This window comes from Oncorhynchus mykiss, chromosome 16, assembly GCF_013265735.2.
Source record: "Oncorhynchus mykiss isolate Arlee chromosome 16, USDA_OmykA_1.1, whole genome shotgun sequence".
In the NCBI taxonomy this organism is placed as follows: Eukaryota; Metazoa; Chordata; class Actinopteri; order Salmoniformes; family Salmonidae; genus Oncorhynchus; species Oncorhynchus mykiss.
Genome location: NC_048580.1, coordinates 72110783 through 72137591, shown reverse-complemented (window position 1 = coordinate 72137591; position 26809 = coordinate 72110783). Strand labels below are relative to the sequence as shown.

At 42.0% G+C, this 26809-nt stretch overlaps 19 non-coding genes across 19 annotated transcripts; all 19 read right to left on the bottom strand.

Moving 5' to 3' along the window:
• Positions 1–37: 37 nt before the first annotated feature.
• Positions 38–109, bottom strand: trnah-gug. The gene has a single exon. It is a non-coding gene; the product is annotated as a tRNA-His (tRNA).
• A 1205-nt stretch (positions 110–1314) lies between these two features.
• Positions 1315–1388, bottom strand: trnat-agu. Its single transcript has one exon. It is a non-coding gene; the product is annotated as a tRNA-Thr (tRNA).
• Positions 1389–1890: 502 nt separating this feature from the next.
• On the bottom strand, positions 1891–1962 carry trnah-gug. Its single transcript has one exon. It is a non-coding gene; the product is annotated as a tRNA-His (tRNA).
• Positions 1963–2235: 273 nt separating this feature from the next.
• Positions 2236–2309, bottom strand: trnat-agu. The gene has a single exon. It is a non-coding gene; the product is annotated as a tRNA-Thr (tRNA).
• A 518-nt stretch (positions 2310–2827) lies between these two features.
• Positions 2828–2899, bottom strand: trnah-gug. The gene has a single exon. It is a non-coding gene; the product is annotated as a tRNA-His (tRNA).
• Positions 2900–3740: 841 nt separating this feature from the next.
• On the bottom strand, positions 3741–3812 carry trnah-gug. The gene has a single exon. It is a non-coding gene; the product is annotated as a tRNA-His (tRNA).
• An 867-nt stretch (positions 3813–4679) lies between these two features.
• On the bottom strand, positions 4680–4751 carry trnah-gug. The gene has a single exon. It is a non-coding gene; the product is annotated as a tRNA-His (tRNA).
• An 866-nt stretch (positions 4752–5617) lies between these two features.
• Positions 5618–5689, bottom strand: trnah-gug. Its single transcript has one exon. It is a non-coding gene; the product is annotated as a tRNA-His (tRNA).
• Positions 5690–5962: 273 nt separating this feature from the next.
• Positions 5963–6036, bottom strand: trnan-auu. Its single transcript has one exon. It is a non-coding gene; the product is annotated as a tRNA-Asn (tRNA).
• Positions 6037–6538: 502 nt separating this feature from the next.
• Positions 6539–6610, bottom strand: trnah-gug. The gene has a single exon. It is a non-coding gene; the product is annotated as a tRNA-His (tRNA).
• A 273-nt stretch (positions 6611–6883) lies between these two features.
• trnat-agu lies at positions 6884–6957 on the bottom strand. The gene has a single exon. It is a non-coding gene; the product is annotated as a tRNA-Thr (tRNA).
• A 502-nt stretch (positions 6958–7459) lies between these two features.
• Positions 7460–7531, bottom strand: trnah-gug. Its single transcript has one exon. It is a non-coding gene; the product is annotated as a tRNA-His (tRNA).
• A 1212-nt stretch (positions 7532–8743) lies between these two features.
• Positions 8744–8817, bottom strand: trnat-agu. The gene has a single exon. It is a non-coding gene; the product is annotated as a tRNA-Thr (tRNA).
• Positions 8818–9335: 518 nt separating this feature from the next.
• Positions 9336–9407, bottom strand: trnah-gug. The gene has a single exon. It is a non-coding gene; the product is annotated as a tRNA-His (tRNA).
• Positions 9408–9681: 274 nt separating this feature from the next.
• On the bottom strand, positions 9682–9755 carry trnat-agu. Its single transcript has one exon. It is a non-coding gene; the product is annotated as a tRNA-Thr (tRNA).
• A 518-nt stretch (positions 9756–10273) lies between these two features.
• trnah-gug lies at positions 10274–10345 on the bottom strand. The gene has a single exon. It is a non-coding gene; the product is annotated as a tRNA-His (tRNA).
• Positions 10346–10620: 275 nt separating this feature from the next.
• On the bottom strand, positions 10621–10694 carry trnat-agu. The gene has a single exon. It is a non-coding gene; the product is annotated as a tRNA-Thr (tRNA).
• Positions 10695–11212: 518 nt separating this feature from the next.
• Positions 11213–11284, bottom strand: trnah-gug. The gene has a single exon. It is a non-coding gene; the product is annotated as a tRNA-His (tRNA).
• Positions 11285–11558: 274 nt separating this feature from the next.
• trnat-agu lies at positions 11559–11632 on the bottom strand. The gene has a single exon. It is a non-coding gene; the product is annotated as a tRNA-Thr (tRNA).
• Positions 11633–26809: the final 15177 nt, after the last annotated feature.

Below are 26809 nucleotides of genomic sequence, written 5' to 3'. Positions count from 1 at the left end.
TCAGAGTAAGTCTTAACCTGTTCAAAAAACCTTGCAGTGCCGTGACCCGGATTCGAACCGGGGTTGCTGCAGCCACAACGCAGAGTACTAACCACTATACGATCACGGCTGGCTACAAGAGGTGGCTTTGTAAAGCCTACATAGGCTGTGAAAGTGATGTGCACAAGCTGGATAAACACTTTTCATATTGGTCTCGATAATGAATGAAGTGAAGAAACAGTCGAGCTTTACACATTCAAAAAGTGCCCTTTTTCCGTGACATTGGAATATCTCAATTGCATCCTCCTCACATCATCTCTAATTCTCTAAACCGATTGGTGAGAAAACCTGAGTGCCCTCCCCTCTGACCTTCTCCACCAATGTGTACAATAAAATGCTTGAAAAGATGCTGCTGAGATTTGAATTCAGGATCTCCTGTTTACTAGACAGGCACTTTAACCAACTAAGCCACAACTAAGCCATCAAGATATATAGTTTGCAGATTTGAACACCCACACCTATTTGAATCAAACCAGTCTCATTAACTTAACCAACATCTCTGTCTTACAAAATCACATCACAAAAGAGATGTCTTTTACTAATATTGGTCATTCGAGGACAGTACATTTTTCACTTGGGTCTCGAGATGAATAAACTCAAGAACCTCTGACATGGATTCTTAAACTATGATTTGGGACCCAAAGCAGTTATTAACATGTCATAGGTGGGTCGCGAGATATGAGTAAACATTCAGAATCATACACTATCTCTTCATAATGTTGGTCGTTCGAGGACACTGCATTTCTCATTTGGCTCTTGAGCTTAAAAATGGTAAAAACCTCTGGAACAGCAGTTGAATCAGTTCGTGTAAGTAATTAACCTACGATATGCTGGGGAACTTTGTCAAAAGGCAGAGTTGCTGAGTTTCTTAGCTTTCAGAGTAAGTCTTAACCTGTTCAAAAAACAACCCTTCTGAAAGTACATTGCAGTGCCGTGACCCAGATTCGAACCGGGGTTGCTGCGGCCACAACGGAGAGTACTAACCACTATACGATCACGGCTGGCTACAAAAGTTGGCTTTGTAAAGCCTACATAGGCTGTGAAAGTGATGTGCACAAGCTGGATAAACACTTTTCATATTGGTCTCGATAATGAATGAAGTGAAGAAACAGTCAAGCTTTACACATTCAAAAAGTGCCCTTTTTCCGTGACATTGGAATATCTCAATTGCATCCTCCTCACGTCATCTCTAATTCTCTAAACCGATTGGTGAGAAAACCTGAGTGCCCTCCCCTCTGACCTTCTCCACCAATGTGTACAATAAAATGCTTGAAAAGGTGCTGCTGAGATTTGAACTCAGGATCTCCTGTTTACTAGACAGGCACTTTAACCAACTAAGCCACAGCACCCACGAAAGAGAAATATTTTGCAGATTTGAACACCCACACCTATTTGAATCAAACCAGTCTCATTAATTTAACCAAAATCTCTGTCTTACAAAATCACATCACAAAAGAGATGTCTTTTACTAATATTGGTCATTCGAGGACAGTACATTTTTCACTTGGGTCTCGAGATGAATAAACTCAAGAACCTCTGACATGGATTCTTCCCAAAGCAGTTATTAAAATGTCATAGGTGGGTCGCGAGATATGAGTAAACATTCAGAATCATACACTATTTCTTCATAATGTTGGTCGTTCGAGGACACTGCATTTCTCATTTGGCTCTCGAGCTTAAAAATGGTAAAAACCTCTGAAACAGCAGATGAATCAGTTCGTGTAAGTAATTAACAGGGGAACTTTGTCAAAACCGGGGAACTTTGTCAAAAGGCAGAGTTGCTGAGTTTCTTAGCTTTCAGAGTAAGTCTTAACCTGTTCAAAAAACAACCCTTCTGAAAGTACATTGCATTGCCGTGACCCGGATTCGAACCGGGGTTGCTGCGGCCACAACGCAGAGTACTAACCACTATACGATCACGGCTGGCTAAAACAGTTGGCTTTGTAAAGCCTACATAGGCTGTGAAAGTGATGTGCACAAGCTGGATTAACACTTTTCATATTGGTCTCGATAATGAATGAAGTGAAGAAACAGTCGAGCTTTACACATTCAAAAAGTGCCCTTTTTCCGTGACATTGGAATATCTCAATTGCATCCTCCTCACATCATCTCTAATTCTCTAAACCGATTGGTGAGAAAATCTGAGTGCCCTCCCCTCTGACCTTCTCCACCAATGTGTACAATAAAATGCTTGAAAGGTACTGCTGAGATTTGAACTCAGGATCTCCTGTTTACTAGACAGGCACTTTAACCAACTAAGCCACAGCACCCACGAAAGAGATATATTTTGCAGATTTGAACACCCACACCTATTTGAATCAAACCAGTCTCATTAATTTAACCAACATCTCTGTCTTACAAAATCACATCACAAAAGAGATGTATTTTACTAATATTGGTCATTCGAGGACAGTACATTTTTCACTTGGGTCTCGAGATGAATAAACTCAAGAACCTCTGACATTGATTCTTAAACTATGATTTGGGACCCAAAGCAGTTATTAACATGTCATAGGTGGGTCGCGAGATATGAGTAAACATTCAGAATCATACACTATTTCTTCATAATGTTGGTCGTTCGAGGACACTGCATTTCTCATTTGGCTCTCGAGCTTAAAAATGGTAAAAACCTCTGAAACAGCAGATGAATCAGTTTGTGTAAGTAATTAACCGGTGAACTTTGTCAAAACCGGGGAACTTTGTCAAAAGGAAGAGTTGCTGAGTTTCTTAGCTTTCAGAGTAAGTCTTAACCTGTTCAAAAAACAACCCTTCTGAAAGTACATTGCAGTGCCGTGACCCGGATTCGAACCGGGGTTTCTGCGGCCACAACGCAGAGTACTAACCACTATACGATCACGGCTGGCTACAAGAGGTGGCTTTGTAAAGCCTACATAGGCTGTGAAAGTGATGTGCACAAGCTGGATAAACACTTTTCATATTGGTCTCGATAATGAATGAAGTGAAGAAACAGTCAAGCTTTACACATTCAAAAAGTGCCCTTTTTCCGTGACATTGGAATATCTCAATTGCATCCTCCTCACATCATCTCTAATTCTCTAAACCGATTGGTGAGAAAATCTGAGTGCCCTCCCCTCTGACCTTCTCCACCAATGTGTACAATAAAATGCTTGAAAAGGTGCTGCTGAGATTTGAAATCAGGATCTCCTGTTTACTAGACAGGCACTTTAACCAACTAAGCCACAGCACCCATGAAAGAGATATATTTTGCAGATATGAACACCCACACCTATTTGAATCAAACCAGTCTCATTAATTTAACCAACATCTCTGTCTTACAAAATCACATCACAAAAGAGATGTCTTTTACTAATATTGGTCATTCGAGGACAGTACATTTTTCACTTGGGTCTCGAGATGAATAAACTCAAGAACCTCTGACATGGATTCTTAAACTATGATTTGGGACCCAAAGCAGTTATTAACATGTCATAGGTGGGTCGCGAGATTTGAGTAAACATTCAGAATCATACACTATTTCTTCATAATGTTGGTCGTTCGAGGACATTGCATTTCTCATTTGGCTCTCGAGCTTAAAAATGGTAAAAACCTCTGAAACAGCAGATGAATCAGTTCATGTAAGTAATGAACCTACGATATGCTGGGGAACTTTGTCAAAAGGCAGAGTTGCTGAGTTTCTTAGCTTTCAGAGTAAGTCTTAACCTGTTCAAAAAACCTTGCAGTGCCGTGACCCGGATTCGAACCAGGGTTGCTGCAGCCACAACGCAGTGTACTAACCACTATACGATCACGGCTGGCTACAAGAGGTGGCTTTGTAAAGCCTACATAGGCTGTGAAAGTGATGTGCACAAGCTGGATAAACACTTTTCATATTGGTCTCGATAATGAATGAAGTGAAGAAACAGTCGAGCTTTACACATTCAAAAAGTGCCCTTTTTCCGTGACATTGGAATATCTCAATTGCATCCTCCTCACATCATCTCTAATTCTCTAAACCGATTGGTGAGAAAACCTGAGTGCCCTCCCCTCTGACCTTCTGCACCAATGTGTACAATAAAATGCTTGAAAAGATGCTGCTGAGATTTGAATTCAGGATCTCCTGTTTACTAGACAGGCACTTTAACCAACTAAGCCACAACGAAGCCATAAAGATATATAGTTTGCAGATTTGAACACCCACACCTATTTGAATCAAACCAGTCTCATTAACTTAACCAACATCTCTGTCTTACAAAATCACATCACAAAAGAGATATCTTTTACTAATATTGGTCATTCGAGGACAGTACATTTTTCACTTGGGTCTCGAGATGAATAAACTCAAGAACCTCTGACATGGATTCTTAAACTATGATTTGGGACCCAAAGCAGTTATTAACATGTCATAGGTGGGTCGCGAGATATGAGTAAACATTCAGAATCATACACTATTTCTTCATAATGTTGGTCGTTCGAGGACACTGCATTTCTCATTTGGCTCTCGAGCTTAAAAATGGTAAAAACCTCTGAAACAGCAGATGAATCAGTTCGTGTAAGTAATTAACAGGGGAACTTTGTCAAAACCGGGGAACTTTGTCAAAAGGCAGAGTTGCTGAGTTTCTTAGCTTTCAGAGTAAGTCTTAACCTGTTCAAAAAACAACCCTTCTGAAAGTACATTGCATTGCCGTGACCCGGATTCGAACCGGGGTTGCTGCGGCCACAACGCAGAGTACTAACCACTATACGATCACGGCTGGCTAAAACAGTTGGCTTTGTAAAGCCTACATAGGCTGTGAAAGTGATGTGCACAAGCTGGATAAACACTTTTCATATTGGTCTCGATAATGAATGAAGTGAAGAAACAGTCGAGCTTTACACATTCAAAAAGTGCCCTTTTTCCGTGACATTGGAATATCTCAATTGCATCCTCCTCACATCATCTCTAATTCTCTAAACCGATAGGTGAGAAAATCTGAGTGCCCTCCCCTCTGACCTTCTCCACCAATGTGTACAATAAAATGCTTGAAAAGGTGCTGCTGAGATTTGAACTCAGGATCTCCTGTTTACTAGACAGGCACTTCAACCAACTAAGCCACAGCACCCATGAAAGAGATATATTTTGCAGATTTGAACACCCACAACTATTTGAATCAAACCAGTCTCATTAATTTAACCAACATCTCTGTCTTACAAAATCACATCACAAAAGAGATGTCTTTTACTAATATTGGTCATTCGAGGACAGTACATTTTTCACTTGGGTCTCGAGATGAATAAACTCAAGAACCTCTGACATGGATTCTTAAACTATGATTTGGGACCCAAAGCACTTATTAACATGTCATAGGTGGGTCGCGAGATATGATTAAACATTCAGAATCATACACTATTTCTTCATAATGTTGGTCGTTCGAGGACACTGCATTTCTCATTTGGCTCTCGAGCTTAAAAATTGTAAAAACCTCTGAAACAGCAGATGAATCAGTTCGTGTAAGTAATTAACCGGGGAACTTTGTCAAAACCGGGGAACTTTATCAAAAGGCAGAGTTGCTGAGTTTCTTAGCTTTCAGAGTAAGTCTTAACCTGTTCAAAAAATAACCCTTCTGAAAGTACATTGCAGTGCCGTGACCCGGATTCGAACCGGGGTTGCTGCGGCCACAACGCAGAGTACTAACCACTATACGATCACGGCTGGCTACAAGAGGTGGTTTTGTAAAGCCTACATATGCTGTGAAAGTGATGTGCACAAGCTGGATAAACACTTTTCATATTGGTCTCGATAATGAATAAAGTGAAGAAACAGTCGAGCTTTACACATTCAAAAAGTGCCCTTTTTCCGTGACATTGGAATATCTCAATTGCATCCTCCTCACGTCATCTCTAATTCTCTAAACCGATTGGTGAGAAAATCTGAGTGCCCTCCCCTCTGACCTTCTCCACCAATGTGTACAATAAAATGCTTGAAAGGTACTGCTGAGATTTGAACTCAGGATCTCCTGTTTAATAGACAGGCACTTTAACCAACTAAGCCACAGCACCCATGAAAGAGATATATTTTGCAGATTTGAACCCCCACACCTATTTGAATCAAACCAGTCTCATTAATTTAACCAACATCTCTGTCTTACAAAATCACATCACAAAAGAGATGTCTTTTACTAATATTGGTCATTCGAGGACAGTACATTTTTCACTTGGGTCTCGAGATGAATAAACTCAAGAACCTCTGACATGGATTCTTCCCAAAGCAGTTATTAACATGTCATAGGTGGGTCGCGAGATATGAGTAAACATTCAGAATCATACACCATTTCTTCATAATGTTGGTCGTTCGAGGACACTGCATTTCTCATTTGGCTCTCGAGCTTAAAAATGGTAAAAACCTCTGAAACAGCAGATGAATCAGTTCGTGTAAGTAATTAACAGGGGAACTTTGTCAAAACGGGGGAACTTTGTCAAAAGGCAGAGTTGCTGAGTTTCTTAGCTTTCAGAGTAAGTCTTAACCTGTTCAAAAAACAACCCTTCTGAAAGTACATTGCATTGCCGTGACCCGGATTCGAACCGGGGTTGCTGCGGCCACAACGCAGAGTACTAACCACTATACGATCACGGCTGGCTAAAACAGTTGGCTTTGTAAAGCCTACATAGTCTGTGAAAGTGATGTGCACAAGCTGGATAAACACTTTTCATATTGGTCTCGATAATGAATGAAGTGAAGAAACAGTCGAGCTTTACACATTCAAAAAGTGCCCTTTTTCCGTGACATTGGAATATCTCAATTGCATCCTCCTCACGTCATCTCTAATTCTCTAAACCGATTGGTGAGAAAATCTGAGTGCCCTCCCCTCTGACCTTCTCCACCAATGTGTACAATAAAATGCTTGAAAGGTACTGCTGAGATTTGAACTCAGGATCTCCTGTTTACTAGACAGGCACTTTAACCAACTAAGCCACAGCACCCATGAAAGAGATATATTTTGCAGATTTGAACCCCCACACCTATTTGAATCAAACCAGTCTCATTAATTTAACCAACATCTCTGTCTTACAAAATCACATCACAAAAGAGATGTCTTTTACTAATATTGGTCATTCGAGGACAGTACATTTTTCACTTGGGTCTCGAGATGAATAAACTCAAGAACCTCTGACATGGATTCTTCCCAAAGCAGTTATTAACATGTCATAGGTGGGTCGCGAGATATGAGTAAACATTCAGAATCATACACCATTTCTTCATAATGTTGGTCGTTCGAGGACACTGCATTTCTCATTTGGCTCTCGAGCTTAAAAATGGTAAAAACCTCTGAAACAGCAGATGAATCAGTTCGTGTAAGTAATTAACAGGGGAACTTTGTCAAAACCGGGGAACTTTGTCAAAAGGCAGAGTTGCTGAGTTTCTTAGCTTTCAGAGTAAGTCTTAACCTGTTCAAAAAACAACCCTTCTGAAAGTACATTGCATTGCCGTGACCCGGATTCGAACCGGGGTTGCTGCGGCCACAACGCAGAGTACTAACCACTATACGATCACGGCTGGCTACAAGAGGTGGCTTTGTAAAGCCTACATAGGCTGTGAAAGTGATGTGCACAAGCTGGATAAACACTTTTCATATTGGTCTCGATAATGAATGAAGTGAAGAAACAATCGAGCTTTACACATTCAAAAAGTGCCCTTTTTCCGTGACATTGGAATATCTCAATTGCATCCTCCTCACATCATCTCTAATTCTCTAAACCGATTGGTGAGAAAATCTGAGTGCCCTCCCCTCTGACCTTCTCCACCAATGTGTACAATAAAATGCTTGAAAAGGTGCTGCTGAGATTTGAACTCAGGATCTCCTGTTTACTTGACAGGCACTTCAACCAACTAAGCCACAGCACCCATGAAAGAGATATATTTTGCAGATTTGAACACCCACACCTATTTGAATCAAACCAGTCTCATTAATTTAACCAACATCTCTGTCTTACAAAATCACATCACAAAAGAGATGTCTTTTACTAATATTGGTCATTCGAGGACAGTACATTTTTCACTTGGGTCTCGAGATGAATAAACTCAAGAACCTCTGACATGGATTCTTAAACTATGATTTGGGACCCAAAGCACTTATTAACATGTCATAGGTGGGTCGCGAGATATGAGTAAACATTCAGAATCATACACTATTTCTTCATAATGTTGGTCGTTCGAGGACACTGCATTTCTCATTTGGCTCTCGAGCTTAAAAATGGTAAAAACCTCAGAAACAGCAGATGAATCAGTTCGTGTAAGTAATTAACCGGTGAACTTTGTCAAAACCGGGGAACTTTGTCAAAAGGAAGAGTTGCTGAGTTTCTTAGCTTTCAGAGTAAGTCTTAACCTGTTCAAAAAACAACCCTTCTGAAAGTACATTGCAGTGCCGTGACCCGGATTCGAACTGGGGTTGCTGCGGCCACAACGCAGAGTACTAACCACTATACGATCACGGCTGGCTACAAGAGGTGGCTTTGTAAAGCCTACATAGGCTGTGAAAGTGATGTGCACAAGCTGGATAAACACTTTTCATATTGGTCTCGATAATGAATGAAGTGAAGAAACAGTCGAGCTTTACACATTCAAAAAGTGCCCTTTTTCCGTGACATTGGAATATCTCAATTGCATCCTCCTCACGTCATCTCTAATTCTCTAAACCGATTGGTGAGAAAACCTGAGTGCCCTCCCCTCTGACCTTCTCCACCAATGTGTACAATAAAATGCTTGAAAAGGTGCTGCTGAGATTTGAACTCAGGATCTCCTGTTTACTAGACAGGCACTTTAACCAACTAAGCCACAGCACCCATGAAAAAGATATATTTTGCAGATTTGAACACCCACACCTATTTGAATCAAACCAGTCTCATTAATTTAACCAACATCTCTGTCTTACAAAATCACATCACAAAAGAGATGTCTTTTACTAATATTGGTCATTCGAGGACAGTACATTTTTCACTTGGGTCTCGAGATGAATAAACTCAAGAACCTCTGACATGGATTCTTAAACTATGATTTGGGACCCAAAGCAGTTATTAACATGTCATAGGTGGGTCGCGAGATATGAGTAAACATTCAGAATCATACACTATTTCTTCATAATGTTGGTCGTTCGAGGACACTGCATTTCTCATTTGGCTCTCAAGCTTAAAAATGGTAAAAACCTCAGAAACAGCAGATTAATCAGTTCGTGTAAGTAATTAACCGGTGAACTTTGTCAAAACCGGGGAACTTTGTCAAAAGGAAGAGTTGCTGAGTTTCTTAGCTTTCAGAGTAAGTCTTAACCTGTTCAAAATACAACCCTTCTGAAAATACATTGCAGTGCCGTGACCCGGATTCGAACCGGGATTGCTGCGGCCACAACGCAGAGTACTAACCACTATACGATCACGGCTGGCTAAAACAGTTGGCTTTGTAAAGCCTACATAGGCTGTGAAAGTGATGTGCACAAGCTGGATAAACACTTTTCATATTGGTCTCGATAATGAATGAAGTGAAGAAACAGTCGAGCTTTACACATTCAAAAAGTGCCCTTTTTCCGTGACATTGGAATATCTCAATTGCATCCTCCTCACGTCATCTCTAATTCTCTAAACCGATTGGTGAGAAAACCTGAGTGCCCTCCCCTCTGACCTTCTCCACCAATGTGTACAATAAAATGCTTGAATAGGTGCTGCTGAGATTTGAACTCAGGATCTCCTGTTTACTAGACAGGCACTTTAACCAACTAAGCCACAGCACCCATGAAAAATATATATTTTGCAGATTTGAACACCCACACCTATTTGAATCAAACCAGTCTCATTAATTTAACCAACATCTCTGTCTTACAAAATCACATCACAAAAGAGATGTCTTTTACTAATATTGGTCATTCGAGGACAGTACATTTTTCACTTGGGTCTCGAGATGAATAAACTCAAGAACCTCTGACATGGATTCTTAAACTATGATTTGGGACCCAAAGCAGTTATTAACATGTCATAGGTGGGTCGCGAGATATGAGTAAACATTCAGAATCATACACTATTTCTTCATAATGTTGGTCGTTCGAGGACACTGCATTTCTCATTTGGCTCTCAAGCTTAAAAATGGTAAAAACCTCAGAAACAGCAGATGAATCAGTTCGTGTAAGTAATTAACCGGTGAACTTTGTCAAAACCGGGGAACTTTGTCAAAAGGAAGAGTTGCTAAGTTTCTTAGCTTTCAGAGTAAGTCTTAACCTGTTCAAAAAACAACCCTTCTGAAAGTACATTGCAGTGCCGTGACCCGGATTCGAACCAGGGTTGCTGCAGCCACAACGCAGAGTACTAACCACTATACGATCACGGCTGGCTACAAGAGGTGGCTTTGTAAAGCCTACATAGGCTTGTGAAAGTGATGTGCACAAGCTGGATAAACACTTTTCATATTGGTCTCGATAATGAATGAAGTGAAGAAACAGTCGAGCTTTACACATTCAAAAAGTGCCCTTTTTCCGTGACATTGGAATATCTCAATTGCATCCTCCTCACGTCATCTCTAATTCTCTAAACCGATTGGTGAGAAAACCTGAGTGCCCTCCCCTCTGACCTTCTCCACCAATGTGTACAATAAAATGCTTGAATAGGTGCTGCTGAGATTTGAACTCAGGATCTCCTGTTTACTAGACAGGCACTTTAACCAACTAAGCCACAGCACCCATGAAAAAGATATATTTTGCAGATTTGAACACCCACACCTATTTGAATCAAACCAGTCTCATTAATTTAACCAACATCTCTGTCTTACAAAATCACATCACAAAAGAGATGTCTTTTACTAATATTGGTCATTCGAGGACAGTACATTTTTCACTTGGGTCTCGAGATGAATAAACTCAAGAACCTCTGACATGGATTCTTAAACTATGATTTGGGACCCAAAGCAGTTATTAACATGTCATAGGTGGGTCGCGAGATATGAGTAAACATTCAGAATCATACACTATTTCTTCATAATGTTGGTCGTTCGAGGACACTGCATTTCTCATTTGGCTCTCGAGCTTAAAAATGGTAAAAACCTCAGAAACAGCAGATGAATCAGTTCGTGTAAGTAATTAACCGGTGAACTTTGTCAAAACCGGGGAACTTTGTCAAAAGGAAGAGTTGCTGAGTTTCTTAGCTTTCAGAGTAAGTCTTAACCTGTTCAAAAAACAACCCTTCTGAAAGTACATTGCAGTGCCGTGACCCGGATTCGAACCAGGGTTGCTGCAGCCACAACGCAGAGTACTAACCACTATACGATCACGGCTGGCTACAAGAGGTGGCTTTGTAAAGCCTACATAGGCTTGTGAAAGTGATGTGCACAAGCTGGATAAACACTTTTCATATTGGTCTCGATAATGAATGAAGTGAAGAAACAGTCGAGCTTTACACATTCAAAAAGTGCCCTTTTTCCGTGACATTGGAATATCTCAATTGCATCCTCCTCTCATCATCTCTAATTCTCTAAACCGATTGGTGAGAAAATTTGAGTGCCCTCCCCTCTGACCTTCTCCACCAATGTGTACAATAAGATGCTTGAAAGGTACTGCTGAGATTTGAACTCAGGATCTCCTGTTTACTAGACAGGCACTTTAACCAACTAAGCCACAGCACCCATTAAAGAGATATATTTTGCAGATTTGAACAGCCACACCTATTTGAATCAAACCAGTCTCATTAATTTAACCAACATCTCTGTCTAGCAAAATCACATCACAAAAGAGATGTCTTTTACTAATATTGGTCATTCGAGGACAGTACATTTTTCACTTGGGTCTCGAGATGAATAAACTCAAGAACCTCTGACATGGATTCTTAAACTATGATTTGGGACCCAAAGCAGTTATTAACATGTCATAGGTGGGTCGCGAGATATGAGTAAACATTCAGAATCATACACTATTTCTTCATAATGTTGGTCGTTCGAGGACACTGCATTTCTCATTTGGCTCTCGAGCTTAAAAATGGTAAAAACCACTGAAACAGCAGATGAATCAGTTCATGTAAGTAATGAACCTGCGATATGCTGGGGAACTTTGTCAAAAGGCAGAGTTGCTGAGTTTCTTAGCTTTCAGAGTAAGTCTTAACCTGTTCAAAAAACAACCCTTCTGAAAGTACATTGCAGTGCCGTGACCCGGATTCAAACCGGGGTTGCTATGGCCACAACGCAGAGTACTAACCACTATACGATCACGGCTGGCTACAAGAGTTGGCTTTGTAAAGCCTACATAGGCTGTGAAAGTGATGTGCACAAGCTGGATGAACACTTTTCATATTGGTCTCGATAATGAATGAAGTGAAGAAACAGTCGAGCTTTACACATTCAAACAGTGCCCTTTTTCCATGACATTGGAATATCTCAATTGCATTCTCCTCACGTCATCTCTAATTCTCTAAACCGATTGGTGAGAAAACCTGAGTGCCCTCCCCTCTGACCTTCTCCACCAATGTGTACAATAAAATGCTTGAAAAGGTACTGCTGAGATTTGAACTAAGGATCTCCTGTTTACTAGACAGGCACTTTAACCAACTAAGCCACAGTACCCATGAAAGAGATATATTTTGCAGATTTGAACACCCACACCTATTTGAATCAAACCAGTCTCATTAATTTAACCAACATCTCTGTCTTACAAAATCACATCACAAAAGAGAGGTGTTTTACTAATATTGGTCATTCGAGGACAGTACATTTTTCATTTGGGTCTCGAGATGAATAAACTCAAGAACCTCTGACATGGATTCTTAAACTATGATAATGAATAAAGTGAAGAAACAGTCGAGCTTTATAGGCTGACTTTGGTCGTCATGAGAACGGTGTTTCCTCTGACAAATTGGTGTGGCTGGCTTCCGGGTTAAACACGCGGGTGTTAAGGAGTGTGGTTTGGTAGGTCATGTTTTGGAAGGACGCATGACTCGACCTTTGCCTTACCTAAGCCCCCGTTGGGGAGTTGCAGCAATGAGACAAGATTGTGATTGGATATTATGAAATTGGGGAGAGAAACAGGGTTAAAAAAACAGGAAGTAAAAGCTTTTCACCATGAGAGTTCTGTGACAGTCTATAGTTCTGTGCTTGTGATGGACAGAGGAGCTAAGTGGCTTCAGCTACATTACCATTCAAAGGTGTGGACACATCTACTCATTCCATGGTTTTTCTTTATTTGTACTATTTTCTACATTGTAGAATAATAGTGAAGACATCAAAACTACGAAATAACACATATGGAATCATGTAGCAACCGAAAAAGTGTTGGATGGTTGAGGAGCAGCACTTGGGGATCTTGGAGGGCTGGTGTCCTGGTCGTTGGGAGCTCGGGTAAGTAGATGATTGGTCACTGGTTCGGGTCCCTGTTTTTGACCTTGTGGGAGATCTGTCGATGTGCCCTTGAGCAGGGCGTTGACCCTGGTTTCTTCTGTGGGTCGCTCTGGATGGGAGTCTGTTAGATGACTGAATGTAATGGAAATGTTGAGCAGCTTCAATGCAAGTAAATTGTCTGTTTTAATATTCAAAAAGAAAAAAAAAGAAGAAAAAAAAAGAAAACAGTCCTAATATAATTTATATCTATATATTTAATCTATAGAAATTACAGAAGGACAAGGCAGGAAGGAAATACATTTCGTAATGAAAATGACTCCCATCATAATATTATGATAAATATGTCCACTAACTCAAATTGTCCACTAGATGTCAATATACGACGGGAAAATGTCTCATGTTCCTGTCAGTCCATGGCAATGGAAAACACTACTTCACCTCCCCCTATAGCAGCTGTGTGAAGATACATCCCCTGACAATTAGCCATTCTGTTAGCTATTTTCTCCCACAAGGTCAAAAACAGGGACCCGAACAAACGACACAGAGCAAATGAGCAAATGAGGTGAGATAAGGGAGGTAAAGGCAAAAAAAAGGCCATGATGGCGAAGTAAATACAATATAGCAAGTAAAACACTGGAATGGTAGATTTGCAATGGAAGAATGTGCAAAGTAGAAATAAAAATAATGGGGTACAAAGGAGCAAAATAAATAAATAGATTAAATACAGTAGGGAAAGAGGTAATTGTTTGGGCTAAATTATAGGTGGGCTATGTACAGGTGCAGTAATCTGTGAGCTGCTCTGACAGTTGGTGCTTAAAGCTAGTGAGGGAGATAAGTGTTTCCAGTTTCAGAGATTTTTGTAGTTCGTTCCAGTCATTGGCAGCAGAGAACTGGAAGGAGAGGCGGCCAAAGAAAAAATTGGTTTTGGGGGTGACTAGAGAGATATACCTGCTGGAGCGTGTGCTACAGGTGGGAGATGCTATGGTGACCAGCTAGCTGAGATAAGGGGGGACTTTACCTAGCAGGGTCTTGTAGATGACATGGAGCCAGTGGATTTGGCGACGAGTATGAAGCGAGGGCCAGCCAACGAGAGCATACAGGTCGCAATGGTGGGTAGTATATGGGGCTTTGGTGACAAAAAGGATTGCACTGTGATAGACTGCATCCAATTTGTTGAGTAGGGTATTGGAGGCTATTTTGTAAATGACATCGCCAAAGTCGAGGATTGGTAGGATGGTCAGTTTTGCAAGGGTGTATGGCAGCATGAGTGAAGGATGCTTTGTTGCGAAATAGGAAGCCAATCCTAGATTTAACTTTGGATTGGAGAGGTTTGATATGGGTCTGGAAGGAGAGTTTACAGTCTAACCAGACACCTAAGTATTTGTAGTTGTCCACGTATTCTAAGTCAGAGCCGTCCAGAGTAGTGATGTTGGACAGGCGGGCAGGTGCAGGTAGCGATCGGTTGAAGAGCATGCATTTAGTTTTACTTGTATTTAAGAGCAATTGGAGGCCACGGAAGGAGAGTTGTATGGCATTGAAGCTTGCCTGGCGGGTTGTTGTGTCCAAAGAAGGGCCAGAAGTATACAGAATGGTGTCGTCTGCGTAGAGGTGGTTCAGAGAATCACCAGCAGCAAGAGCGACCTCATTGATGTATACAGAGAAGAGAGTCGGTCCAAGAATTGAACCCTGTGGCACCCCCATAGAGACTGGCAGAGGTCCGGACAGCAGACCCTCCGATTTGACACACTGAACTCTATCAGAGAAGTAGTTGGTGAACCAGGCGAGGCAATCATTTGAGAAACCAAGGCTGTTGAGTCTGCCGATGAGGATGTGGTGATTGACAGAGTCGAAAGCCTTGGCCAGATCAATTAATACGGCTGCACAGTAATGTTTCTTATCGATGGCGGTTAAGATATCGTTTAGGACCTTGAGCGTGGCTGAGGTGCACCCATGACCAGCTCTGAAACCAGATTGCATAGCAGAGAAGGTATGGTGAGATTCGAAATGGTCGGTAATCTGTTTGTTGACTTGGCTTTCGAAGATCTTAGAAAGGCATGGTAGGATAGATATAGGTCTGTAGCAGTTTGGGTCAAGAGTGTCCCCCCCTTTGAAGAGGGGATGACCGCAGCTGCTTTCCAATCTTTGGGAATCTCAGACGACACGAAAGAGAGGTTGAACAGGCTGGTAATAGGGGTGGCAACAATTTCGGCAGATAATTTTAGAAAGAAAGGGTCCAGATTGTCTAGCCCTGCTGATTTGTAGGGGTCCAGATTTTGCAGCTCTTTCAGAACATCAGCTGAACGGATTTAGGAGAAGGAGAAATGGGGAAGGCTTGGGTGAGTTGCTGTGGGGGGTGCAGTGCTGTTGACCGGGGTAGGAGTAGCCAGGTGGAAAGCATGGCCAGCCGTAGAAAAATGCTTATTGAAATTTATCAGTGGTGACAGTGTTTCCTATCTTCAGTGCAGTGGGCAACTGGGAGGAGGTGTACTTATTCCCCATGGACTTTACAGTGTCCCAGAACTTTTTTGAGTTAGTGTTGCAGGAAGCAAATTTCTGCTTGAAAAAGCTAGCCTTGGCTTTTCTAACTGCCTGTGTATAATGGTTTCTAGCTTCCCTGAACAGCTGCATATCACGGGGGCTGTTCAATTCTAATGCAGAACGCCATAGGATGTTTTTGTGTTGGTTAAGGGCAGTCAGGTCTGGGGAGAACCAAGGGCTATATCTGTTCCTGGTTCTAAATTTCTTGAATGGGGCATGTTTATTTAAGATGGTTAGGAAGGCATTTTTTTAAATATCCAGGCATCCTCTACTGACGGGATGAGATCAATATCCTTCCAGGATACCCCGGCCAGGTCGATTAGAAAGGCCTGCTCGCTGAAGTGTTTCAGGGAGCGTTTGACAGTGATGAGTGGAGGTCGTTTGACCGCTGACCCATTACGGATGCAGGCAATGAGGCAGTGATCGCTGAGATCTTGGTTGAAGACAGCAGAGGTGTATTTAGAGGGCAAGTTGGTTAGGATGATATCTATGACGGTGCCCGTGTTTAAGGCTTTGGGGAGGTACCTGGTAGGTTCATTGATAATTTGTGTGAGATTGAGGGCATCAAGTTTAGATTGTAGGATGGCTGGGGTGTTAAACATGTTCCAGTTTAGGTCGCCTAGCAGCACGAGCTCTGAAGATAGATGGGGGGCAATCAGTTCACATATGGTGTCCATAGCACAGCTGGGGGCAGAGGGTGGTCTATAGCAGGCGGCAACGGTGAGAGACTTGTTTTTAGAGAGGTGGATTTTTAAAAGTAGAAGTTCAAATTGTTTGGGTACAGACCTGGATAGTAGGACAGAACTCTGCAGGCTATCTTTGCAGTAGATTGCAACACCGTCCCCTTTGGCAGTTCTATCTTGTCTGAAAAGGTTGTAGTTTGGGATTAAAATGTCTGCATTTTTGGTGATCTTCTTAAGCCAGGATTCAGACACAGCTAGAACATCCGGGTGGGCAGAGTGTGCTAAAGCAGTGAATAGAACACACTTAGGAAGGAGGCTTCTAATGTTAACATGCATGAAACCAAGGCTATTACGGTTACAGAAGTCGTCAAAAGAGAGCGCCTGGGGAATAGGAGTGGAGCTAGGCACTGCAGGGCCTGGATTCACCTCTACATCGCCAGAGGAACAGAGGAGGAGTAGAATAAGGGTACGGCTAAAAGCAATAAGAATTGGTCGTCTAGAACGTCTGGAACAGAGAGTAAAAGGAGGTTTCTGGGGGCGATAAAATTGCATCAAGGTATAATGTACAGACAAAGGTATGGTAGGATGTGAATGCAGTGGAGGTAAACCTAGGTATTGAGTGATGAAGAGAGAGATAATGTCTCTAGAAACATCATTGAAACCAGGAGATGTCATTGCATGTGTGGGTGGTGGAACTAATAGGTTGGATAAGGTATAGTGAGCAGGACTAGAGGCTCTACAGTGAAATAAGCCAATAAACACTAACCAGAACAGCAATGGACAAGGCATATTGACATTAAGGAGAGGCATGCTTAGTCGAGTGATCAAAAGGGTCCAGTGAGTAGAGAGGTTGGTTGGGGGTCACGGCGATTTAGACAGCTAGCCAGGCCATCGGTAGCAAGCTAGCATAGGATGGAGGTCTGTTATTAGCCACCTCTTGCGTTCCGTCAGTAGATTAGTGGGGTTCCGTGTGGTAGAGGGGATTAATCCAAATCACACAACAACAAAAAAAACAACAACAATAGATATAGTTATAGAGGCCCAAGAAGAAAAATAATAATAATAATAATAATACAAATAAATAAATTGTCCGATTGTCTATTCAGATAGCAGCCGATAAGACATTTAACGGTTAGCTGGCCGCAGATTTGGCGTTCAGGTAACGTCGCGACGGAGGAGCCAGCCGGATAACTCCTTCGGGTAGATAACTTCGGCAGTCCAGTTGTGAAGGCCCGGTGGGGCTCCGCGTAGGCAGTAAAACGGGTCCGGATAGGTGATTGTAGCCCAGGAGTGATTGATGGAACTCTTCAGCTGGCTAGCTTCGGAATAATTGATGTTTGCTCCGGAATCGAAGAAAGCCGATAGTCACACGGATAGCAGGTAGCTAGCTGTGAGATCCAGGTATGAATGTCCAGAGTTAGCGGTTGAAATCCAGGGACATGGAGAGAAAAATTGGTCCGGTATGTTCCGTTCCGAGCCGCGCTGCGCCGTACAAAACTGGCGATAGATTTTCGAGCTAAAGGATAGCTGATGACCACAAACCGTGGTTAGCTGAATACTAACGATTAGCCAGTAAAGAAGCTAACTAGCTTCTGATTAGCTTCTGATTAGCTTCTGGATTAGCTTCTGGCTAGCTTCTGGCTAGCCCCTGGCTAGCTTCTGGCTAGTTTCTGGCTAGCTTCTTGGAGGATTACAGATTTGAGGTAAATAATACTTTTTTTATAAATATAAATTGGTGAGGCGGGTTGCAGGAGAGTGTTTTGAAGATGAGTTTATGGAAAATTAAAAAATATATATAAAAAGGTATGTGAAAAAAGTTGTAAATATATATATATATACGGGACACGACAAGACGAGGACAAAAGACTTCTGAACTGCTATGCCATCTTGGAATGAATGTTTAAGTCTAAGGCACAGCTTCTCAGTGCAAGAGGCATCACTACAATCCCTGATTTGAATCAAGGCTGTATCACATTGGGAGTCCTGTAGGACAGTGCACAGTTGGTCTAGAGTCATCTGGGGGTAGGCTGTCATTGTTAAAAAAATAATTTGTTCTTGACTGACATGCCTAGTTAAATGTAAAAAAAAAAACAACAAAAAAAAACACTGACACTCCAACATGCACACACATTTACTCTGTTTATCATGTATCCTGATGCCTAGTCAGCTGACCCATATACATATCTACCTCGATCACTCCAGGATCCCTGGACGGTTTAAATATGATATTGGAACGGACCCTGTACAGCTTTTCTTACTTTCTTATTTTTATTTCTCAGTGTGTTTGCTCTACCTTATGTTATGTTTAGTACTACATTGATATTGATTGCTGCATTGTTGGGTTTGGAGCTGGCAAACAGCTGGCGCTGTCAAGATTTCACTGTACACTGCAAGTGATATTAAAAATCAAGAAACACACACACTCACACAAAACAGGATGTTCCGGACCCATAGTAATCATTAAGAAGTATAATATTCCTAGTGACACACCTATTGCTTTGCTAGGCCTGGGCAGTATTTAACACGTTCCAACTGACCAGAACTTAGCTTAGCATACTACCAAATATGGTATAGTAGGAAGATCTACAATAGAAATCCCTAATCACATTTGTAGGCGGTGTCATGGCGATATTGGCTAGCAACGATCGTAGGAACTGTACAGTGTACATTCCGAGGCAGAGCTCATGCGTAGAAACATGTAATCTTGTCTAATAGTGTAGGCCTTCAAATGCGCTCCTTTGATATAAAGTTGTTTTTGACGAAAATGAAAATGTGTCAGTAACATGGTGAACTACTTAACCCTTGTGTGGTGTTCATGTTTTTGTTATTCACCCAATGTTCGCGGGTCTAATGGACCAACAACGTTATTTGGTTTTTAAAACAATACAGCCATATCAATTTACGTAAAAATACTTAATACTTAGAAGTCGACTTATATCAATTACAAGAAATATAGACAGCGTATATGGTTAGTATTTGCCATTTACCTCTGCTAGATCACATTTATCAATAAAAGTGCTATTTTCACCCAAAAAAAACGTATATATAAAATGTGATTTTTATGAACGAAAATCAATTATTTTAATTTTTTATTTTTTATTTTTTTTATTTCACCTTTATTTAGCCAGGTAGGAAAGTTGAGAACAAGTTCTCAATTACAACTGCGACCTGGCCAAGATAAAGCGTAGCAATTCGACACATACAACAACACAGAGTTACACATGGAATAAACAAAACATACAGTCAATAATACAGTTGAAGAAAATCTATATACAGTGTGTACAAATAAGGTAAGAAAAGGGAGGTAAGGCAATACATAGGCCGCAGTGGTGAAGTAATTACAATATACCAATTAGACACTAGAGTTTTTTTATTTATTTTATTTTACCTTTATTTAACCAGGTAGGCAAGTTGAGAACAAGTTCTCATTTACAATTGCGACCTGGCCAAGATAAAGCAAAGCAGTTCGACAGATACAACGACACAGAGTTACACATGGAGTAAAACAAGCATACAGTCAATAATACAGTATAAACAAGTCTATATACAATGTGAGCAAATGAGGTGAGAAGGGAGGTAAAGGCAAAAAAAGGCCATGGTGGCAAGGTAAATACAATATAGCAAGTAAAACACTGGAATGGTAGTTTTGCAATGGAAGAATGTGCAAAGTAGAAATAAAAATAATGTGGTGCAAAGGAGCAAAATAAATAAATAAATTAAATTAAATACAGTTGGGAAAGAGGTAGTTGTTTGGGCTAAATTATAGGTGGGCTATGTACAGGTGCAGTAATCTGTGAGCTGCTCTGACAGTTGGTGCTTAAAGCTAGTGAGGGAGATAAGTGTTTCCAGTTTCAGAGATTTTTGTAGTTCGTTCCAGTCATTGGCAGCAGAGAAATGGAAAGAGAGGCGGCCAAAGAAAGAATTGGTTTTGGGGGTGACTAGAGAGATATACCTGCTGGAGCGTGTGCTACAGGTGGGAGATGCTATGGTGACCAGCGAGCTGAGATAAGGGGGGACTTTACCTAGCAGGGTCTTGTAGATGACATGGAGCCAGTGGATTTGGCGACGAGTATGAAGCGAGGGCCAGCCAACGAGAGCGTACAGGTCGCAATGGTGGGTAGTATATGGGGCTTTGGTGACAAAACGGATTGCACTGTGATAGACTGCATCCAATTTGTTGAGTAGGGTATTGGAGGCTATTTTGTAAATGACATCGCCAAAGTCGAGGATTGGTAGGATGGTCAGTTTTACAAGGGTATGTTTGGCAGCATGAGTGAAGGATGCTTTGTTTCTAGATTTAACTTTGGATTGGAGATGTTTGATATGGGTCTGGAAGGAGAGTTTACAGTCTAACCAGACACCTAAGTATTTGTAGTTGTCCACGTATTCTAAGTCAGAGCCGTCCAGAGTAGTGATGTTGGACAGGCGGGCAGGTGCAGGTAGCGATCGGTTGAAGAGCATGCATTTAGTTTTACTTGAGTGATTGATGTGCAGAAGATGAATGTGCAAGTAGAGATACAGGGGTGCAAAGGAGCAAGATAAATAAATACAGTATGGGGATGAGGTAGTTGGATGGGCTAATCAAGACATGGGTGGAATTAATCCTGTTTATCTTGAACAAATATAAATGAAACAAGGTTTTCATCACTACTGACGTTTATTGCTTTGAACTGAACAAATTACAAGGACGGTATTTTATGTACAGTATTTTATGGAAATGATAAATGAGCCAAATTGAACACAAATTAAGGCTGGTCTACACACCACATGAGGGACAGAGTTGTACTGTGTGTGTGTTGCAAATGTATTTCTTGCACTTGATGCATGTGTACCCTGTCTTCCTGTCCTTCTTGGGTCCACACGCATTGCAGAGCTTCTTCTTGTTGCTACCGGCTGCAATCTAGAATGATGAAAACACTTAGTTCAGGAGTTTTACTAACATGTCACTCACTCACTCACATATATAGTTACAGCAGGCCAAGGTAGGAGAGTCAGACACACACATGCAACAACATCACTCACACTTAGTTCCGGTATTGAAGTTGTTGGTTCTGTGGTTTCTGGCGAATGGGGCACCAGCATCCTCCTCCTGATTCCTCCTTGCAATGGGTGCAGAAGCTGGGTCCTTGGGATATGTTGCCTCCTCTTTCCAATGCCTTACCCAGCTCCTCGAGAAAGAGCCGTCTCCTCTGGAGCTTCCCTCTGTTCCAATCTGGGTTCAGCGCCATCCAGATGACAAACACGTTGTACACCAAGATGTTCAAGATGTTGAAGAATATCACAAGATGCCAGCGTAGGGTTCTTCTTTTGCAGCTGTAGTCAGTCACCAGCTTGTCTAAATTGTCCACCCTTTCTTTTGTGGCATTGTAATCCATTACGATTTCTGTTTTTTGATATTCCTGGCCACAGATTCCCCAGTCCCTATTCAGCCTACTCATTTGCTAGTTTCTTTGGAAAGTACGACATTGGGGACGTGTTGGCCATGAACAAACTTAAAGGAATTGATAGGCCTGTTCCTTGTATTTTTTATATATATTTTTAACTAACCTTTATTTAAGTAAGCAAGTCAGTTAAGAGCTCATTCTTATTTACAATGACGGCCTACCACAGCCAAACACAGACGACGCTGGGCCAATTGTGAGCTGCCCTATGGGACTCGCCATCACAGCCGGATGTGATACAGCCTGGAATCAAAGCAGGGACTGTATTGACACCTCTTACACTGAGATGCAGTGCCTTAGACCCCTGCACCACTCGGGAGCCCCCAATATTCAACTGCTGAGGTGGGAGCTCTGGCTTGTTTTTTCGTACTGTTCCTACCATCGTCAACTTCACCTTGAGGAGCTCCTGTCCCAGCTTGTGCAAAGTAAAAAAGTTATTGCATGTGATGTTGTGGCCACGGAGTCCCTGTGTCACGTCCAGGACAACCTGCATCCGTTGGTCCTTCTCAGGAGCTCCTCCATCTGGCTTCCCCGTATACACTTGCAAGTTCCATGAATATAATGAAGCAGCATCACAGGCAGCCAAGATCTTGATTCCATATTTTGTGGGTTTAGACGGTATGTATTGCCTGAAGGGGCAGAGGCCCCTAAATGGCATAAGCTGCTCATCAACAGTAACTTTGGGCCCGGGGTTGTAAAACACGGGCAGGCGGTCCACCCACTTGTCACACACTAACCTGATTGCAGCTAGCTTGTCTCTCTGCACAGACCTGATTGCAGCTAGCTTGTCTCTCTGCACTGACCTGATTGCAGCTAGCTTGTCTCTCTGCACAGACCTGATTGCAGCTAGCTTGTCTCTCTGCACTGACCTGATTGCAGCTAGCTTGTCTCTCTGCACTGACCTGATTGCAGCTAGCTTGTCTCTCTGCACTGACCTGATTGCAGCTAGCTTGTCTCTCTGCACTGACCTGATTGCAGCTAGCTTGTCTCTCTGCACTGACCTGATTGCAGCTAGCTTGTCTCTCTGCACTGACCTGATTGTAGCTAGCTTGTCTCTCTGCACTAACCTGATTGCAGCTAGCTTGTCTCTCTGCACTGACCTGATTGCAGCTAGCTTGTCTCTCTGCCGCCGAGCTGGTCTGGTGTCTCGGTTATCGAAGCGGATAATCCTGGAGACATTGTTGCATGTTTCATTTTTACTTGTTTTCACCTACACACACACAAACACACTTTTCCACACTTGTATTACCTTCGGGTCCAGCGGACCTGAAACACACATATGTTATATAAATGTATATGTATATATGTACAGTGTGCATTCAATGAAAATGTGTTATTTTACATGTTCTTCACAGAAAATGAGCCAAGGCCAACGAGTGAGTCTCAGGTTGAATTTCTTTTTTTCATTTTTCTGTTAGTAAACATTGAAAATGGGTCCCACAGAACCACACACCACAAGAGGTTTAAGATATTGGCTGAAATCTAGGTTGTGCCTTTTTAGATTTTGAGGAATGTAATTTATTTGTCGAACCCCAAACCCAATAAAAATATCCAGTAAGTCTGCAGTTTTAAAGTAAAATAATTTATGCCTATTATTTCTCAGTAGTTTTTGTGAAGCATTTAATGTTGACAAGGTATAGGTCAACTTTGTCACACTTTGATAATGTGTTCAATTAATTTGTTTTACAGACATTCATATTTCAACTAAATGTAATACATTTCACACAGAATTTGAAATAAAGTGTTTGAACTAAAACAACCAATAGCGGCCTGCGTTTCAAGTTCCTGCTACTGCGCTAATATGTCTTCACAACACTCTCTCAGAGTAGAAGAAACATATTTCTTAAAGATATAACAGGCCATGAAATATTTATGTCGCCCTGATTTTGTATGGCACTGCAGTGAATAATTGATTGTTTTGGGGTACGTGGGAAATACGTATTTTCAGCATCCAACTGTTCCCTTTATTGGAGAACAGATTCACATGCTGCTTTGACTGTCATCCAATGTGTCGTTGTTTCACAAGAGTCCCGCCACTGAATTAAATAGAACAGAAATTATATTAGGCTATGACATGTATCATATTGTATCTCTATGGCCTTTGCTTATATGTTTGCTGGACCCCAGGAAGAGTAGCTGCTGCCTTGACAGGAACTAATGACGATCCTTAATAAACCCCAGGAAGAGTAGCTGCTGCCTTGGCAGGAACTATTGAGGAGACATAATGAATTGAATTTGTTCAACTCCTGCGTCCTCTGTCTTCCATCATCTCTCGCCTCCTTTTGAAAAAGGTCAAGAGGTGGCGAGGAGCGGGAACGTGGAAGAAAAAGCACTTATATGAAATGAGTCTCCATCTCCACTCGAACGTTATCAGGCAAATCACATTTACAGGGGTGGATCCCAAAATAAATGTGTAAAGTCATAAAAACAAATTAAGTTAGCTGTGCGAGACGTTTTATAGATTAAAAAAAAAGATACAAGTAACATTATTGTTTTTAAATGTGTGCATTCCTTTCTCCGACGACAAAACAAACGCTGATTCAATGAGGGTGTGGCAGTTTTCCAAACACTTCCACAAAGGATGAAAGGTGGCTATTCAGGACGGGAGGACACTCTTCTGTTCGCCTACTAACAAAATGACATCTCCTCGACTACTTATCGGTTTCCAGGTCCCAGAGGAGAGAGGAATGACTTTTTTTCCCAGATTAGAAAAGGCCTATGGGTTCAACAACAATTACAAGAGGCTTGAAATGTTGAATGTTGACTTGAAATCTTACTGAGGTAGATCAGACAAGCTCCTAAACCAATTTAGTGGTGCATTAATATCATAGCATGAATTTTCACTTCATCCTGCCCAGCTCAAGGCATATTATCCTGGTAGGATGAAGGGGTGGATGGAGGGATGTTGGATCTCCTTCAAATGGGCAGGGATGAAGGGAATTGTAAAGCACGGAGGGATGGAGGTTGGAGCTTCTTCAAAGGGAAGAAATATTGATCTGAATCATATGACCGGCCAGGGAAGTTGAAAGACAAACTTAAAAGAGCTCTTACGTCTACCACAGGCAAGGTATTCATCCCATAATGCTTTAAGTGAGGATAGAAATATTATTATTATTGTATTAGCAGCAGCATACCACCCTGCATACCACTGCTTGCTTGCTTCTGAAGCTAAGCAGGGTTGGTCCTGGTCAGTCCCTGGATAGGAGACCAGATGCTGCTGGAAGTGGTGTTGGAGGGCCAGTGGAGGGCACTCTTTCCTCAGGTCAAAAAAAAATGCCCTAGGGCACCCTACACTGCCCTGTGTAGGGTGCTGTCTTTCAAATGGGATGTTAGACGGGTGTCCTTACTCTCTGAGGTCATTAAAGATCCCATGGCACTTATCGTATGTGTAGGGGTGTTAACCCGGTGTCCAGGCTAAATTCCCAATCTGGCCCTCAAACCATCACAGTCACCTAATAATCCCAAGTTTACAATTGGCTCATTCATCCCTCTCCCCTGTAACTATTCCCCAGGTTGTTGCTGTAAATGAGAATGTGTTCTCAGTCAACTTACCTGGTAAAAATGAAGAACATTTGTATTATTTTAAAGCTGATATGTTTTGTGTGTCAGAGTGAACAAAAGCTCAGAAATCATCGCACTGTCGTGAGCAATGCCGAAGCCCAATATAACACACCGACAATTATGTAACTGTTTAGTTTGACATGAAGATTGAGGTGAGTACAGCCTTTTCCTTGGTGCAACTAAAACAACAAAATGGTAGAAAAGACACAGATACAAAGGTTATTTAGGTGTGCAGGCCAGAAGGCCATTGACTTTGACCTGACAGCGCTACAGATCCATTGACTGACCTGACAGCGCTACAGATCCATTGACTTTGACCTGACAGCGCTACAGATCCATTGACTTTGACCTGACAGCGCTACAGATCCATTGACTTTGACCTGACAGCGCTACAGATCCATTGACTGACCTGACAGCGCTACAGATCCATTGACTTTGACCTGACAGCGCTACAGATCCATTGACTGACCTGACAGCGCTACAGATCCATTGACTTTGACCTGACAGCGCTACAGATCCATTGACTGACCTGACAGCGCTACAGATCCATTGACTTTGACCTGACAGCGCTACAGATCCATTGACTTTGACCTGACAGCGCTACAGATCCATTGACTGACCTGACAGCGCTACAGATCCATTGACTTTGACCTGACAGCGCTACAGATCCATTGACTTTGACCTGACAGCGCTACAGATCCATTGACTGACCTGACAGCGCTACAGATCCATTGACTGACCTGACAGCGCTACAGATCCATTGACTTTGACCTGACAGCGCTACAGATCCATTGACTGACCTGACAGCGCTACAGATCCATTGACTTTGACCTGACAGCGCTACAGATCCATTGACTGACCTGACAGCGCTACAGATCCATTGACTTTGACCTGACAGCGCTACAGATCCATTGACTGACCTGACAGCGCTACAGATCCATTGACTTTGACCTGACAGCGCTACAGATCCATTGACTGACCTGACAGCGCTACAGATCCATTGACTTTGACCTGACAGCGCTACAGATCCATTGACTTTGACCTGACAGCGCTACAGATCCATTGACTGACCTGACAGCGCTACAGATCCATTGACTTTGACCTGACAGCGCTACAGATCCATTGACTTTGACCTGACAGCGCTACAGATCCATTGACTTTGACCTGACAGCGCTACAGATCCATTGACTGACCTGACAGCGCTACAGATCCATTGACTTTGACCTGACAGCGCTACAGAACCAATCGACATG